The sequence below is a fragment of the Phoxinus phoxinus genome (assembly GCF_949152265.1).
Source record: "Phoxinus phoxinus genome assembly, chromosome: 5".
Lineage (NCBI taxonomy): Eukaryota > Metazoa > Chordata > Actinopteri > Cypriniformes > Leuciscidae > Phoxinus > Phoxinus phoxinus.
The window spans coordinates 28043783-28060927 of record NC_136880.1 but is presented as its reverse complement, the minus strand read 5'-3'; the positions used below and the strand labels follow the sequence as shown (position 1 = coordinate 28060927).

Here is a 17145-nt window from a genome sequence, read left to right as displayed (position 1 = left end):
TTTTTGCATTATTTTCCTGTTCTGTAAAACAATCTGTATTGAAAAAAGCGCTACATAAATAAATGTGACTTGACTTGTACTGAAATAACGGTCCTGAGATGTCGCTGTGACCCTGGAAACAGAAAAACCAAAAAGTGGTCGCGAGCAGCATTTGAGGCGAGTTCTGCCTGTCAGTCATATCTGTTCACAACAGATCAAATAATAATAGATGCTTTTGTGCTTGACAGGTAATATCTATACGTATATATGGAGACGTCTATTTGATGTGCGTGTTTACATCTGGAAGATTTTTTTATTTTTTAGAGTGTTTGCTCATCTGCAATACGTCAATAGGACATATCCTGTCAAATGTCAAATCGTTTAGAAAATGTCTTTAAGATGTTTATTATTTAGAATGTATGTAAAACTGACATCTTAAAAAACGTCTATCCGATGTTATTAAACAGTAGATGATTTCCAGATGAAGTGATCTTTAACAGACATCTTGCAGACCTACGTGTGCTATCTAATGTCTAAGAGTGTGTCACCATGGATATGAAAGCATCTGGCTGTAGAAAGAGGAGGTTTTGAGGAAGTTCTAGAAGTAGGGTAACCAGATTTCTCATGGTGGAATATGGGACGGGATGGACTGGCACCCACCCCAAAGAAGTGGAAGTGGAAATCAGAAGTGGAAAACGTTTGTCAAAAACTTTCATTTACACACAAACTGACCAGAAACCGCAACTTTCATACACCATCTATCTTTTTTAAGCTCACCGAATGGAACACATAGGATTGTGGTATTTCAAAGGTAGCGAAGGATACATCCATGCTGCCTTCAAAAATCGAAAGAAGGTATCTCAGGAGACAGGAAGTGAAGTTAACATTGGATTCAGAATGAAGGTGGGATACTAGATGAAGATGGGATATCACCCTTGATGCTTTCCAGCCTTGGAATCAGTTTTTGATCAGTTTTTGATTCTAAGGCAGCATTTTTAAGTTTTTGGATGCAGCCTTCTTGATCTCCTCCACACTCTCTAATATCCCGCCTTCATTAACTGCAAGTTAATCGATAACATATTGTGATTGATGGTAAGTTTGTTCTCCAAAATATACTATGACGAGATTGGCAACCTTTGGCTATTCTCGCGTGACAGAAGACTGCTAGTCTACTCACTCGCTTTTATATGATCACCTAGCAAGGAAAGTTTAGGAAAGAAGAAATACGGGATAAAACATGATTTTTTCATAATAAGTAGGCCCTATGGACACCATAAATAAAGCTGAAATACGGAACTATCCCGGGAAAATGGGATGTCTGGTCACCCTATAAAACCCTGTCTAATTAATTTAATGATATGATAATATTTCTGATATTTCTACAATGAATTTATGATGTTCTATTAACATAAAGCTTTAGTAAATTGTGTATGCAACTATTTAATACATGCTGAATATGAAAAGTTTTCTCCAAAAATTTGCCTACATTGAGCAAAGCCCCCAAAGCTCTTAGAAGGCTGCAATGCACATGTCAGTGTAGTTTTTTTTCTGAGCTGATGTGCTTCATGGCAAATATTCAACAGTCCTGTTTAAATGAAATAAATTATAGGCAAGGCAAGTTTATTTATATAGCACATTTCATACACTATGGCAATTCAAAGTGCTTTAGACAGAAAGGAATTAAAATAATCACAAAATAAAAGCAAGGAAATTAAAACAGTTATAAAAGGAATGAAAAGAGATATATGATACAGTTATAAAAGGAATTATAAAAGTAATAAGATGATACATATAAACTTCTCATCTGAAAAAGCGGTGTGTCATATTTTTCACAACTCCCAGTTTAACTCTGAGATTTTCCGGTGATAACACTGTGGTATTCTTTCGGCGTGCCTAGGAAATCTATTGGACGTCTCCGATGGACCCAATTTTCCCCTAAAATAATGGAAGGTGCAGTAGGTATAACTAGGCTAATCGTGTCACATTTTATTGCACTCTTATTAACGCCCTTAACTGAAATGCCTTAATGTGTTGTAAAACATCTACTTGTATCAATAAACGATGGGACATTAATTTAACATAGGCCTATAGTGTTTGTCACAATGTTTTCAACTCAGTCCTATTGCAGACAACACCACAGTCATCTGCCTCATCCAGGATGGTGACGAGTCTGCATACAGACAAGAGCATGAGCAGCTGGGTGTTTGGTGTAGTCATAATAACCTGGAGCTGAACATGTTCAAAACAGTGGAGATGATAGTGGACTTCAGGAGGAACACCCCAGCACTCCCCCCACTCATGTTCCTGGGTACCACCATCTCTTAGGACCTGAAGTGGGACAATCAAATTGACTGAGGTTGAAGTTCAACCTGCCATAGCAGCTGCTGACACAATTTACTCATCCGTCTTTTAGTCTGTCCTGTGTTCATCTATTACTGTCTGGTGGGTTCAGCCTACAAATCGGACATTAGGAGACTACAACGGACAGTCCGGACCGCAGAGAGGAATATTGGTTCCCCCCTGTCCACCCTCCAGAACTTGTACTCTTCCAGAGTGAGGAAAAAGGCAGGTAAAATCATCACAGACTCCACTCACACCGGCCACAACCTATTTAAACTGTTGCAGTCCGGATGGCGCCTCAGATTGCAGGCACTACTAGAACATCTAGGCACAGGAACACTTTCTTCCCACTGGCTATTTCCCTCTTGAACAGTTCAATGACTCCAAATGCAATACCCCACTTTTCTGTGCAGTATCCTTATTATAGTACTCATATTTATTCATTTTACTTAACAATAATGTATGCTCATTGTCTGTAAAAGATTATTCTGACTAAACCTATCTTTGTCTTTATACTTTTTTTTTTTAACTTAAATGTTATTATGTCTTGTTAAATTTATATTTGTGTCCTGGAAGCTTCATTGCCAAGGTAAATTCCTTGTGTATAGCACACATGGCAATAGCCTAAAGCTGATTAATTCGTGTGGTTCTAGCTTTTTTTTTTTTTTTTTTTTACTTTATTTATTCTAGCTTAATACTGTAAGTCTAATGGAGATCCATATTATTTTGTGTCATTTAATTGCTTCGCTATAAATACAATTATAGCTTTATTATTGCTGGTTTTGCTAGCCAGTTTGAAATACTTGTAAAGTTTAGATTACCCTCTTTAAATTCGGAGTAGTCTATACTTTTGGGTGTTTCAGATTATTATTGCTACATTTTCAGTGTAATTCATTACTTCAGAAGTTGCTGTTGTCTGGCAGTCCCAGAATTTGTTTTTTGTTTTTTGCTGTGGCATTATAAAGTAAGCTATATGCTAGATTGGATTATGGATTATGATTCTGACTGTGTATCCAAACAGAACATTTGTATTCCAATGACAAATTGTATTGGAATCGGAATCTGTGCCCTTTCATCCTCTTCCACTGCCACTGGAGTGAATGAATGCCTGTGTCCACTGCTCCAGAGCGGAAGTACCCCATCCAGACACGCTGTCTCTCTGTGTGTTGCTTTGGCTGATGGCAGGCAGAAATGGGATTAACAGTCTTTTCATACAGTGGTGCCTCTCACATGACATCATGCTGACATTTTGGTCTGGGCATACAAAGGTGATCTAAACTGATCAAACAGAAAATGTCCTTTATCTGATTAGATGATCCATTACCTCCATTACCTCCCCATGCCTGAAAAGACAAATCATCATCCAATCATGATTCATGTTATTACAAATAAGTTAGTTTACATCTAACAAAACATTCTTTAAAAGGTATCTTAAAAAAACAAATGTGTGAACATAAGCTGCACACGGCATGTCCACCAACTGCCCATATTCTCTGAAATGACAGTCTGAAGGATATTGCACACACAACTAAAAAGCACTTCTCAGTCTGGCAACCTCTAATCTGATTGGCTGAGAGCTTTCAGGAATAATGGAACACGTTTTTTTTTCTCAGTCCACCTGAAAAGGAGGGTATATTTACGTGAAACAATCATCTTTTTTGTAGAAGGACTAATAACTGGATTTGCCCATTTTTGTAGACTCATCTGCCTAATAGGCTAGGCTACTTTTTTATAATCAGTATTCCTTTTGGTTGGATATTTTTCAGGATTTTTTTCTGTTTTTGTATAAGCGTTCAACGACTTGGATGAACCGTATAAAGAAATGTAGCCGATAATATAAAGCCATAATTGTCAACTTGAAAATTGCACGTAGGCTAAACCCTGTTCTGACGCTCTGTTTGGCGTTTACTACGGGAGCATAGATGTGCAATTCCATACGTGACCGCGAGATGTCACTATGGGACGCGTCGTCATCACTGCAGCAAGGTGCTTGTATGGGGATGGTCCAGCAGGGAAGAGGGGGAGGAGGAGGAGGAGAGAGAGAGAGAGAGAGAGAGAGAGAGAGAGAGAGAGAGAGAGAGAGAGAGAGAGAGAGAGAGAGCAGGCGCTGCTGCTGCTGCTGTGTCTGTGGCTACCCACCGCAGTTTTCCGGTCTCCTTCTATCCACACGATTTTCCTTGGATACCTAGCGGATGCTATCCTTTCCTCGGCACACCAGCATCTCTTCTGCTTTCAATGCCATTCGTTGGAAATGATTTCCGTGTGTCGCTCGCTGTGAATTGTCGGCATTAATCGGGGAGGGGAAGCGAGAAGAGCGTTGTTCCTCTGGATATTACACGGTAAGCGCAATGTCATTCCAGTTGCATTTCCAGTTGTCACATTCCCCACCTCTACCACGATATCTGCCAACAAAAAGCTCGAAACAGTTGCGAAACCGTCGGTACGCGTATTAACAGAGCCTGTTATGTGTGTTTAGTGGTTTTTATCGCATTTAATGCTCGTATTCACAGCCCTATGAGCGGATGCTGGGAACTGAAAATGGAATCCATTAGAGCATCATTCTCCATCCAAGACGGATTGGGGGGGGGGGGGGGGGGGGGGGGGGGGTACAGAAAACCTATTACTTCCCTATTGACCTAAATTTCAATGATGTATTTATAAGATTACACTCCACGGATATGACCGCTGCTTCTTTCTGTAGTTTTACAACATGTTCTCTCGAATCGTTATAAAAACCCAACTGTCAGTGCCTTTTGAATGCGAAGAACCGCTTTCATTTGTGTCCATTCATTTTGAATTTCTTGATTTACTAGCTCGTGAAGCCTCGTTTTTTCTAGCATTACTGCTGAAATTTTTATTTTTTGATCGTCTAATATTGACAAATCCTTTATAAAACATTGTTTAAATAGATTTGGAGTATGGACGATGAATAAAGCCTATTAGTTTAGGTGTGCTGATGTGGAAATGGGAGGGCTGTAGCCTACTGTGGCTAGACTCGCTGCCTTTCTCTGCACTTAGGTGAGGCCGTCTTGGAAGAGAATAAACAACAATTCAGCTCATGGTAGCTTTTAGGCCCTCATGTGTTTATTTATTGAATTTTGAATAATGTGCTATCTTTTCCCACACATGGCACATTGTATGTGATCAGTATGCTGGTGCTCAATATGCATTAGCAGTTGTTAATGGATAGATGTGACATTGATGAATTTTATTCTTGATTTTCACTATAACAACCTGGCTGCTGTGGTTGCAAGAACTGTACTGTAAAAATACTGGGATGTTTCACACTGGGAATTATGCAGAATTCTGGGAATCCCCAGGTTTACTGTAACTTTTTATTTGCAGCTATTTTTTTTTTCTTTTTTTTGCAGCAACAAGAAGTAGGCTAATGGCGAAGTTTAGTTGCAAGGGTTTGATTTACTGATGCCATAATTCACACAAGTACTTTTCTGCTGAAAAAATCAGAGAGAGAGAGAGAGAGAGAGAGAGAGAGAGAGAGAGAGAAAATGGAGAGATATTGAAAGAGAGAATATTGATCGTTCAAGGGATCAGACATTCTCAGGTTGATCATAAATTATACATGGAATTTTTTTTTTCTATGCAGAAAGGTTTCAGCACCTTGGCCCTGGTATTCACCATTTTAATGTACTGATGCGTAAGAGTGTGCTCTCAGGGAGCAACAGTGCATGACTGTGAAATATTGTATGCATACTAGTATTAACCTGCTTGCTATATAGCTGCATATGATTGCAGGAGCTGTGTATGCATTTTGTAACAAGTCACGTACACTTGAAGACCTCGCTGAGGTATCTCAGCAGACGAGCAGCTGAAAGCAAGCAAATTAGTGCAATATACATTAAAAACACCTCACCCATCAAACTTGGTGCGAAGACATCAAAATGTGCAAAAGCAAAGTGCTGGTATTATTTATTAATTATTAAAATGGTGCACTTTCAGCACATTGAGTGCAGTGGTGCTTATAATAGGCAATTTAACAACGATTTGTTATCTTTTGTCATTATATCAAAACCATCACTTTTAGGTTGTTAGCATTTTTCTGTTATATTTGATCGTTGTTCACCTAGAGGTAGGCAAATTTTGATATGCCTCATTTCATATTCATATACTCTATGATCTAACAGGTTTACTGCAGTTTCTTTAGATTTATTTTGAAGTTGCAGTAACCTTTGCCGTTTTTGTATTCTTGTTTTCTTTGCGTTGTTATAAATGCTAACATTTTTAAACCTTTTTTGAGGAAACAGTGTTTATTAACCTTAATTTTTTGAACCGTTTTGTCATAGGGAAACAGAGGAAGACTATATCATGCTCATAGCATTCATTGTTCTGCTCAGGTGAAAGTAATAGGCCTATTGATAAATATCAGACTTGACTCCAGCCACTTGACAGTATGGATTTACTCAGTCTCCTCTTCTGATAATGACCCCAGAGATGAAGCTGTTTAGACGCTTGCCATTGTTGTCATCTGAGCTGACACTCACTGGCTGATATGTATAACTGTCATACAGGAGGATATGAGAGTGCAGAGTCATATATTTATTTTATATGTTCAGTTTTGAAGATCTGCAGAATAGTGACTTGAAATTTGATGAATCTTTGATGACTCGTTTTGAGGCTTGAAGTGTACACTTACTTTGTAGCTAGCTATGCCAATATTATAGAAGTTAAACTCAAAGGATGTGCAAGAGAACAGATTAGTTAAGAGTTTGTAAATACAAATGATGCGTACATGCATATTACTAGCTTATTTGCCTGTCATTTTTGAAGATTATTATCTCACTGTAATAAAAAAAACTTAAAAAAGTAAGTTTGTTGTTGCCTTAACATTTTGAGTTCATTGAAATAAAAAAATTGGAACGAGGGAAAATGGTTTTGATAGAAAATGGTTTGATGAAAATATTATGTTATCTGAACAACATTAATTATCTAAGTTGATTTGACAAAAGATAAAAAGTTGTGATAACAAATCATGAAAATATATATTTTTACAGTGATAAATCTGCTTTGGAAACTGTAAAATATGGCAGTCGATATTACAGGATATTATGAGATTTAGCAGAAATTTCTTACTACAAAATACTGTATTCAGAATTTTACTGTGAAATCATTGCAGACTATCATATTTTCCTTCATAACACAACAAATGTATTACTGTAGTACTGCATGCTGGGAATCCTTTACAGTAGCTTATTAAAAATATTTATTACACGGCTCTTTGAAATTCTTGATTGTGAGACAAACTCTACAATTTTTACATCTTGTATTACACCACACCATCTTGCGTCTTGGTTATTTAGTGAAAATTACCTCAAAAGACTTCACTATTCAAATAATATTAATATAGCATTGCCCATCTTGTGGCCTATTGTTTTGTACATTGTAATAGACTATTTTTGCTAATATACAGGTAAGATTATAATTTCCACTCAAATCATTATTTCATGCCCACATGTATTTATTCATTTTGTAGTCGTGTTTTTGTTCATTCTGCAATTATGACCATACAGAATAATTTAGATCTGATTTTGAAATCGAATCCTTTGTGCATTAAGTTGTCTTACTGTTACTGTGGGGCCTTATTTCCCAGCATTGCCTTCCACACAGATCAAGTGCTTGAGTGAGCGATCTTTACCCAACTTCATTTAGCCAGTGTTCCATAGAAACATCTTCTTATGCACACTGCCAATGCACCGGGGAGCTGCCTTGCTTATGTACCCACTGTCAATGCTCCAGAAAAGACTTGATAGGAGGGCAGAAACACATTCTTACCTGACTGCCTGGATTATGCAGACCTGGAGTGAGGAGAGACAAGCTGTGCTCACTGAGCATTTGCACTTATGATTAAGGAATCCACTGACACATGAAATATGAAATATGAGAGACAGCAGGGCCCTGGGTACCTATTTTTAGATTTGCCAACCAAAATAAATTCAAAAGGAAGGTTAGTGTTGTTTTTGCAGATGTCATTATTGTTTTGTTTAAAGGATGGTTTAAAGTTCCCAACCTAAACCGGAATAGTTTGCTTTTTAATTGGAATCATTTGAGATATCTTGGATTTTCTAAATGAGAATTGTGAGATTATTTATGCAATATATTATCAATTCATCTGAATGATCATTTAGTATATTTTTAGAGGTCAGTCATGGTATAAGATAACTTGACAGTCAAATAGCCATTGTGTAATGAACTTGCTTTTGAAAAAAGTGTTATACTCTTAATATGCCATTATACTTTGGTATATTATTATTATTAGATGGAATACTTCATGCTTTTGCATAGTGACCATTCAACTGGACAACTGATCACTGGCAACCTTTATCGTTACAGTATATAATAAAATAATATAATTTAAACTTCAATTCAATTTTGCATTTATTTTATTATCCATGTCATCTACAGCCAACCATTCATTATGCACATAATACTAGGCAACTAGCCGTTCAATTATTGAAAAATAATAAGCGGAGTTACACCTGGTGTGCATTATTTTTTAATAATTCATGAGCCAATTTTTATGCTTATACCATGGTTACCACACCTCAAGACATTGTTCAGATGTTTTAGAGAGAGACATTTCCATAGTATATAAATGATAATCATTTAGTCGGGAAAACAAGGAAATTATTTCCCTTTGTTATTGATGCATTTTGTTTCGTAGAATAAAAAGTGAAAAATATCTTGAGCTTGTGTTAACCATTTAACAAAAATCCCATTCAGGATCTGGGTTCTGGGTTAATTTTGCTATAGCCTAATTACTTTACTTTTCTTCTTATTACTGTAAAAATACTTAATAGTACTTATAATCCCCAAATATTTTGTATTTGATCTTATAACCTTATTTTTTTCAGAATGCATAATTAAGATGTTGCAGTTGTCATAGACCTGTGATGAGAAGATTTATCACTGGTTAGAATGAAAATATTTGTTTTTTGCTTTTGATTTTGACATCTCTCCAAGTAAGATAATTGAACATTTTTGTATTAGTGAGAGGTTTGGGTCCTGCTATTGTTTGACCAGTAGGGGTCCTCTTAGCCATCATTCAGCGGCCAATTATAGAGGGTCCCGGCATGTCGGTGAAAACAATCTGAAACAAATGCAGAATGTGGTCTTAAATTAGCTTTACATAAACAAACACAGTAAATGGGCTGACATGACACAGTGAACATTTGCAAGTTCAGGTCTCCATTAGATTCATTTTCTGCATCCTTAAGGAATAACACACTGCTTTGTCTTGGAGAACTCAGTGGGTGTATTACATTTCCACTGTTGCCACTTGTACATAGATAACACTAGTAAACACAGCTTTCAGCAATGTCAACTCTCTCCAGCAGCAAAGTCATTAATCCCATACTAGGTCAGGGCTCTTACTGAGCCAACCACTTCCACCCAGAGCTACACAGGCATGGCAGCAATGTCCCCGTGCCACGCTTGAAAAATCCATGCCATGATGCATTTTCCAGGCAGAATTGCAAATATATGTCAGTTCCCTGGCATGTCTCAAATCATCAGTAGTTTCCTTCATGGAAGTTGAAGGTTGCAGACATATTTGAAAAGTTAATCATACAGTGACATGTAAACAAACATTTTTTTATCAGTGAGTTAGAAAAGAACTAAACGGAGAGCTTTTTTCTTTCTTTCTTTTTTTTTCAACAAGAGACTGAAAAAGTCAGTAAACGGACACCAAAGGGATAATTGTTTCAATTATAGTTCTTAATGCGCACAGGCTTTACCTTTAATATGCTGGGGAAAGAGTGGAAGAGGTGGCCATTGAAAAAAAATAAAATGCACTCAAACATCACCACCAGAGACTATAGAGGAGAAAAAGCCCTAATAAGCAGTGGGGCCTGTTTGATCACAGCAAGTCTCACATAATTACTCTTTATCATCGATGTCACGCTCAGCTGTCCTTTGAGAACATGATCTGAGGAGCATTTTAATTGCCTCACATTTGCGCTGCTTCTCAATGTATCGTTGACATTTTAGGCAAGGAGACATGTCTTGGAAAACTATACAATTCTCCACCAAGACTTTTGCCGATAGTTAATTAGCTCCAGAATGTGCAGTGATATAGTGATGGCATAACCAAGTTTTTGTAGTGGTCACTCTTATTTAAATTTCAATGAATGCGTATATCATACATGTATCATACACTTCTAGTCCACTAAAAATGTTTACAGCAAAGACACGGTTAATTAAATATACCTATTGCAATATAAAAGACACATTATCTCCAGTCTCATTTCGAGTGCTTTGTGCAGGAGAGCATAACGTCATCTCCCAGTGTGGCAGCCTCACAGAAAAAGAGATTAGTTTCCTTTAAGACCTTATTGAACATTTTAATCTTGCAGTGTGCTCAGAATTTTATTGCTGTTTCATTCCCAACCTTGTCAGTTGTGTGTCGAGACAATAAATAAACAAATATGTCCGCAGTCAGAATACAAAGGACCGATTAATGTCTGTGTGATTAATGAAGCTGTAAAATATTTGTTTTTCCATCCCCCGGCATATAGGCTAAGTTATATAACTAATATACTTTGTAATAATTTGAATTTTATTTTAATGATTTCGCATGAGATTTCACATAAATATTTATCTTCCAAATGCTAGTTCTTAATGAACCGCCCTTGTTTTCTTTGTCTCATTAATTCCAGCAACTACTAAAGCCTGATTTAACATTGAAAATACTGCTGGGTGTGTAAAAGCGTATGAATGTGGGTGTGACTGTACACACAATATGTGCCTTTTGTTTGTGCATTTTGATACTTTAGTATCCTGCGGGATCACATGACTAATCGTGTACCTGGGATCACAACCGTGATGCCTGCCAATAGCAACATCAGCCGGAACGAAAACCATCATGTCCTGTGGGTTTAGGTAGACCCTTTTTTCTGGAACATCTGGCGTTACACTGGGTGATCAGATCTTGGGAGTGAGTCTTCTAAATCTTGCGGAAAAACAAAACGGGCAACGTCCGAGGGGAGTAAATCGTTGTCAAAAGCATATGGCCAGAGTCTTAATGGGATGTAATGGGGATGAAAATGCAAAGGCAGGGCAGATGTCTTGAATGAGATGTTTAATGCAGAAAACAAGATGAACCGGTTGCAAGATTGCATAGTGTAAAGCGTAAAAAAAAATTACTTAAAATTTGATCAGATGTTTGGACTGAGGTTTCTGCAGTTCTGATTTTTGGTTAATTTCTGCTGGTTTCTGTTTTTGTAGATACTGTTGCTATGAGTTGTATATAATCCCAAAGGACGGAAGATGCAGCAATTCCATTGGGTGCAATCACGCGACTCTTACACCATCATATATGAACCTACACATGCAGCAAACACAAACTCATGCTGAAAGATGGATATGGAGCACACCGTAGACACTATTTAAGATACAAAAAAAAAAAAAAAATGATGTTCATGCAGATTCCAGTCAAAAAATAGCCTTTTTTTGCCATCCAAAACCACCTTGAATCATCAGTGCAAAGCATCTTGAGAAGAATTAGTTGCCGTGTGCAGCATCCCTTAAACGATCCACTGTAAGCCTCACGGTTGCCTTCTTGGAGAGAGACTGTCATAATGGATTGATATCTCTATGGAAACGGGAGCCTGTTAGCAGGCACAAGCATGATGTCATAGACAAATTAGGCATTCAGACATGAGCCCCAACAGAGAGATCCTCCTTTGTTGTAGGGCTTTCAGCGATTCTCGGCTGACATTAATTATGAACATTTCACAAATTTGATCAATTTATATCAATTTCCCTTTTTTGGCTATTTTATATCTGCAGCATTGGAAAGGCTTAAAATGTCTACATTCATTGTGGAAACACAATCAAGTACGTTAATCCAAAAATGTACTGTAGCTTTTGTCACTTTAAATGAAAAAGTGCCATGGAGGAAGTGAAATGGGATATAACCGCTTGTTGGGAACAATGGCTCTGGCTCTTCCTCTGTTCAATATGTTTAGTGTTTGACAATGAAATTGAGGTTGTGTTATGGGACTCTCCCGTATAATGTCTCGAGCCTTATCTGACAGGTCAGGGGCCGTTGTGAAAGGCGGTTTAGTAAAATTACAGTAAACATTCACTGATCAGCGCAGGCCTGTTTCTAAGGTAACTGTGGCCTTGGAGTGATTGTAGCAATCATGTGACTTAATACAATTAGACTCTTTTACCTGTTTCTCAGTAATGCCTTTTTCTTTTTCTTTCTTTTTCCATTAGACACACAGGGTGTGTTCAGACAGTTAGCTTCTGTATGGTCTATTCAGTATGTTAAGAGTTTTGCCATTTTCTTTTAATGTGTAATATGCTTGTGAGTCAGAAATCGGAGTACTTATTATATATTACATGTTCATTTGGATTAATGCATCCTATAACTCCCCTAGCTGATGCATTGTGCTTCCAAGGCACAGCCCGTTCAGTGCTCCATCCAGTTTCAGCAAGTCTTTACATGTTTTGTTATGAGAAATTCTCCACATAACATCGCTGAATAAAATTAGAATTTTCAATATTCCGATAAAAATACCACTTCAAAGAAAGTCAACAGTGTGCTTGATTTTAATGATATATGCCATGTACGCAAGTTGATTATGATCAAAATTTCATGAATATTGCATCATTATTTTGTATAATGGCAGCATAAAACGGAGATGGACACTATTTCATTTTAATGTTGACAGGTCAAGCCAGTGGTGAAATGGTGTTTACTTGGAATGTTGAACATTCAGATTTCATTCAGTGATTATTATATGCAGAGAATTTCTTATAGCAAAACATGTAAAGGCTCTCTGGAACGGCAATACATTTTTATACACTATTGTTCAAAAGTTTGGAGTTGGCAAGATTTTGTAACGTTTTATAAAAAAGTTTCTGCTCACTCAGGCACATTTATTTGATCAAATAATACTGTGAAAACAGTAATATTATGAAATTACACCCATTGCAGAAAATTGCAAATGTGAAATTACAGCCATTACTCCCAAAACATTTTTTCTTTACAAAAACAAGCAAACAAAAATTATTAGGTTTTTCATTTGTGATTATAGCTGGATTTGGCTATAATGTGACTTTTTGACAGTTATGAAATCATAAACCAAGTTTTGCTTGAAAAGGATGGCATAAGCAAAAAAGAATATGTAATATTCAGCCCATTATAAGTAATACTGAATAATTGACAACAGTATAAAAGAAGCATCACAGACCAAATGTTTGCGTGATTGCAAGGCATAAAAAAAAACACGTAAAATGTTTTTTTTTCTTTTCTGATTTTGTTAAAACAGAGCACAGATTTATTTCTGATATCAGGATACTATTTATCAGAGGCAGATGGATATTACAACTAAGATTATTGTCAAAAAAGTGTGTAATCCATCTTAACCTGCACGCACCAACAGCTGGGACTGGCATTAGTTTATGTTTTGGTCTGTTCTACATGATCTCACTGATAGAAAGTCACCAGTTTGACCTAGAAATTAAAAGTATCTGTCAGTCTGTCATGTCACCAAATCTGATGTATAAATTAAACATTTATCAATACTTTTCTCTAAGGGTGGGTGATATGACCAAAATCTTTTTTCATGATACGATTAATTTTCTTTCATGATAATAATGACATATATCACAATATAGTTATTTTTTGCTTTAAATGGGGTTATGATATCAAAATTACAATATTTTAAAAAAACTAATACTAGCCTAAGAAAATAATAATAATAATTAGCTTACTGAAAACAAGTAAACAGTCAGTGGTAAAATAAGAACAAAGAAACCAAATACAAGCATGCAGGAAAACAAACTACAATAGAACAAAGACACAAATTAAATAGACCTACTGTAGGCTACCTGAAAAACTTCAAGCACTAGCAATAAGAAATACTATAAATCGTATAGCAATTAAAGTAATCAAAGTAAGCAAATGTGCAAAACACTGGAATCTGGATAGTCTTCTTCACTGTGTCAATTAAATTCATTCTTATTAGTTACAAAATTTATTCAGTCAAGAGCACTGAGAGAGTTTCTCTATTTTCACTCTTTTGTTGTTTGATTAGCATTAATGACAGATGGCAGCAGGTTTAGTAGGCTGAATGCACTGATCCAATTTACTGTTACACATGTGTTTTCTGCCTCAACTGTTTTACATTCACTTAAGACATAAATTACTGTGTTTAATAGGATACTTGCATAGACAGGCATTTTGATCAGTATATCGTACAAGCCCAATTAGCCTAGGCGGTGCTATATGAGCAGCGGCTTCATGTGCGAGCGTCTCTCAGATAGTACACGCATATAACAAACTGAGTTCCCTTTCAGTCAGTCACTACGAGTTACGTCAGCGACTGACGAAATGGGGGTTTCGCTAGAGAGCCCTTTCACCTTTGAGTATTAGAAAACGAGCCAATGGTATGAAAATACTATGGGTCTGTGGAATTTGCATCGCAAACCCACCCCACCGCGTGGTTATAAAAGGAGCCGCGAGTGCAATCTCGCATTATGTTTCTGCTTCGGTCGCCTCGCCTCGCCTTTGTTTGGTTTTTCACTGTGTAAAAGTTGTAGCGGTACCTGCTTCCAGGTACTTTTTTTCGTATCACCTTCAGCGAGGTTCTAAGCGAGCTGAGGCGATACTAAAATGTGACGTGAAACACGGCAGACTGCTGATTGGTCAGAGAGAATCGTCACTATTCACTGCGTCATCATTGCACGCGCCAGACGGAGTATCCTGAATAACCCCGACATTTTTAAATAGTTTTGCCAGAGATTGCGGCGTGATATACCCATTACTAATATTATGTAAAACAGCATACACTCGATTTCCTCCATTGTCCTGTGTGTGTGTGGGTAGCGGGTGTGTGTCGCGTCGCTATGACGACCAGGTACTATTGTGGAGGTACTATCTGCAATGGAAAACGGAGCGAAACGTGAGCCGAGCCGAGTCGAGTCGAGCTGGTACTGGTAATGGAAAAGCGCCATAAGCGGCCAAACCTGTTCGGTGGGCGGGGTGTTTGGCGGTGGTTCTGTGTGTGCTCTTGTTGTTTGTGTTACCCCGATTAATTTTCCTTCTGCAATTATGTTTATTCTTTTTGTTATAAACCCCTATTGAACGAGCTGTGTTGTGGTGTCCTCAATTGTGTTATGGCTGCGGTCGTAACATAATTGAGGACATCACACCACAGCTCGACATGAAAGGACGCATACTTCCATGTCTCCATTCTTCCTCGACACAGAGAATTTCTACGGTTTGCTTTCGAGGGGCAGGCATGTCAGAACGTGGTACTCCCATTTGGGTTAGCCCTGTCTCCTTGTGTTTTCACTAAGCTCGTCGAGACAGCCCTTGTGCCACTCAGGCAACATGGGGTTTGCATCCTGAACTATCTCGACAAGTGGCTGATTCTAGCACACTCTCGAGAACAGGTTTGCGAACACAGGGACCTCGTGCTCCGGCACCTCGCCCGTCTGGGCCTCCAGGTCAACTGCTTCATATGAGACCGCTTCAGCACTGGCTTCGCGATCGAGTCCCGAGATGGGCATGGCAACAGGGCACGCTCCGGGTACCAGTCACTCGGGCTTGCCGTCAAACCTTCACCCCGTGGTCGAACCTCTCCGAACTTCAAGACATGCCTATGCTCTGAAGTGGAACCTCTTCATCACCTGGTGTTCTTCTCGCTGAGAAGATCCCTGTAAATGCCCTATCAGGTCTGTGCTCCCCTTCCTCCAAGAAGGGTTGTAACGAAGGCTGTCTCCTTCCACCCTGAAGGTTTATTTACATTTATTCATTTAGCAGACGCTTTTATCCAAAGCAACTTACAAATGAGAACAATAGAAGCAATTAAACTAGCAGTAGGACAACAGTATGTAAGTGCTATGACCCTTTGCAGTTCAATCTAACATAGTTTTTTTTTTTTTTATGTGACTGCGATCTCTGCTCACCATGACCTTGTGGAGTCTAAGACGGTAGGACAGCATGACCTGGTCATCAGGTTCCTTAGAGGGGCGAGGAGGTTAAATGTTCCGTTGACGAAGCATGCCTGGAATTCGGGCCGGCTAACTCTCATGTGATCTTGAGACCCCGGCCTAGATATGTGCTGGATAAGGTTCCCACCACTCCTTTCAGGGATCAGGTGGTGAACCTGCAAGTGCTTCCCTTAGAGGAGGCAGACCCAGCCTTGGCACTGCTTTGTCCAGTACGCACCCTTCGTGCTTACGTAGACAGAACTCTTTGTTTCAAGACCTTAGACCAGCTCTTTGTCTGTTTCGGTGGGAAGCTGAAGGGAATGGATCTCTCCAAGCAGAGGCTGTCTCACTGGATAGCGGACGCCATTGTCTTGGCTTACCAAGCGCAAGGAGGTCTTGCACCCTTGGTCTCCAGGGAGGTCTCCATGCCCCCTAGGGGTGAAGGCACACTTCACTCTTAGCGTTGCTTCCTCCTGGGCGCTAGCGCATGGTGCCTCGCTAACAGACATCTGTAGAGCTGCAGGCTGGGCGACACCTAACACATTCGCAAGATTCTACAATCTCCGTGTAGAGCCAGTGTCCTCTCGTGTACTCGCTCCTAGTGACTTGCTCGTCCACTCCATGGACTGAATACGTGCGCTATTTTACTCAGATGAGTTCCCCATAGACCCTGAGTTCCTCCTGCACTGTTGATGCCGTCACCAGAGTGCATGCCCAGTTGGTCAGCCCTCGTGATTGGCTAGGTGCCTCCATGTGCATGGTTTCCCACTTGGGCAACCCCCCACGTGTGTATTTCTACGATAAGTCTCCTCCGATCACTTATCTTTCCCTCGGCAAGACCTCTCTTTGCCATCTCAAGGTTGAAAC

At 38.7% G+C, this 17145-nt stretch overlaps 1 protein-coding gene across 9 annotated transcripts in view; it reads left to right on the top strand.

The window, feature by feature from the left end:
• The first annotated feature begins 4402 nt into the window (after window positions 1-4402).
• The window catches only part of ctnnd2b (catenin (cadherin-associated protein), delta 2b), a 78745-nt gene continuing 66002 nt past the window's right edge, over window positions 4403-17145 (top strand). For all 9 annotated transcript variants that reach the window (XR_013797523.1, XM_079612015.1, XM_079612012.1 and 6 more), the window contains exon 1: window positions 4403-4658. The gene's annotated coding sequence lies outside the window, so the exon portion shown is untranslated. The remainder of the gene's footprint in view (window positions 4659-17145) is intronic.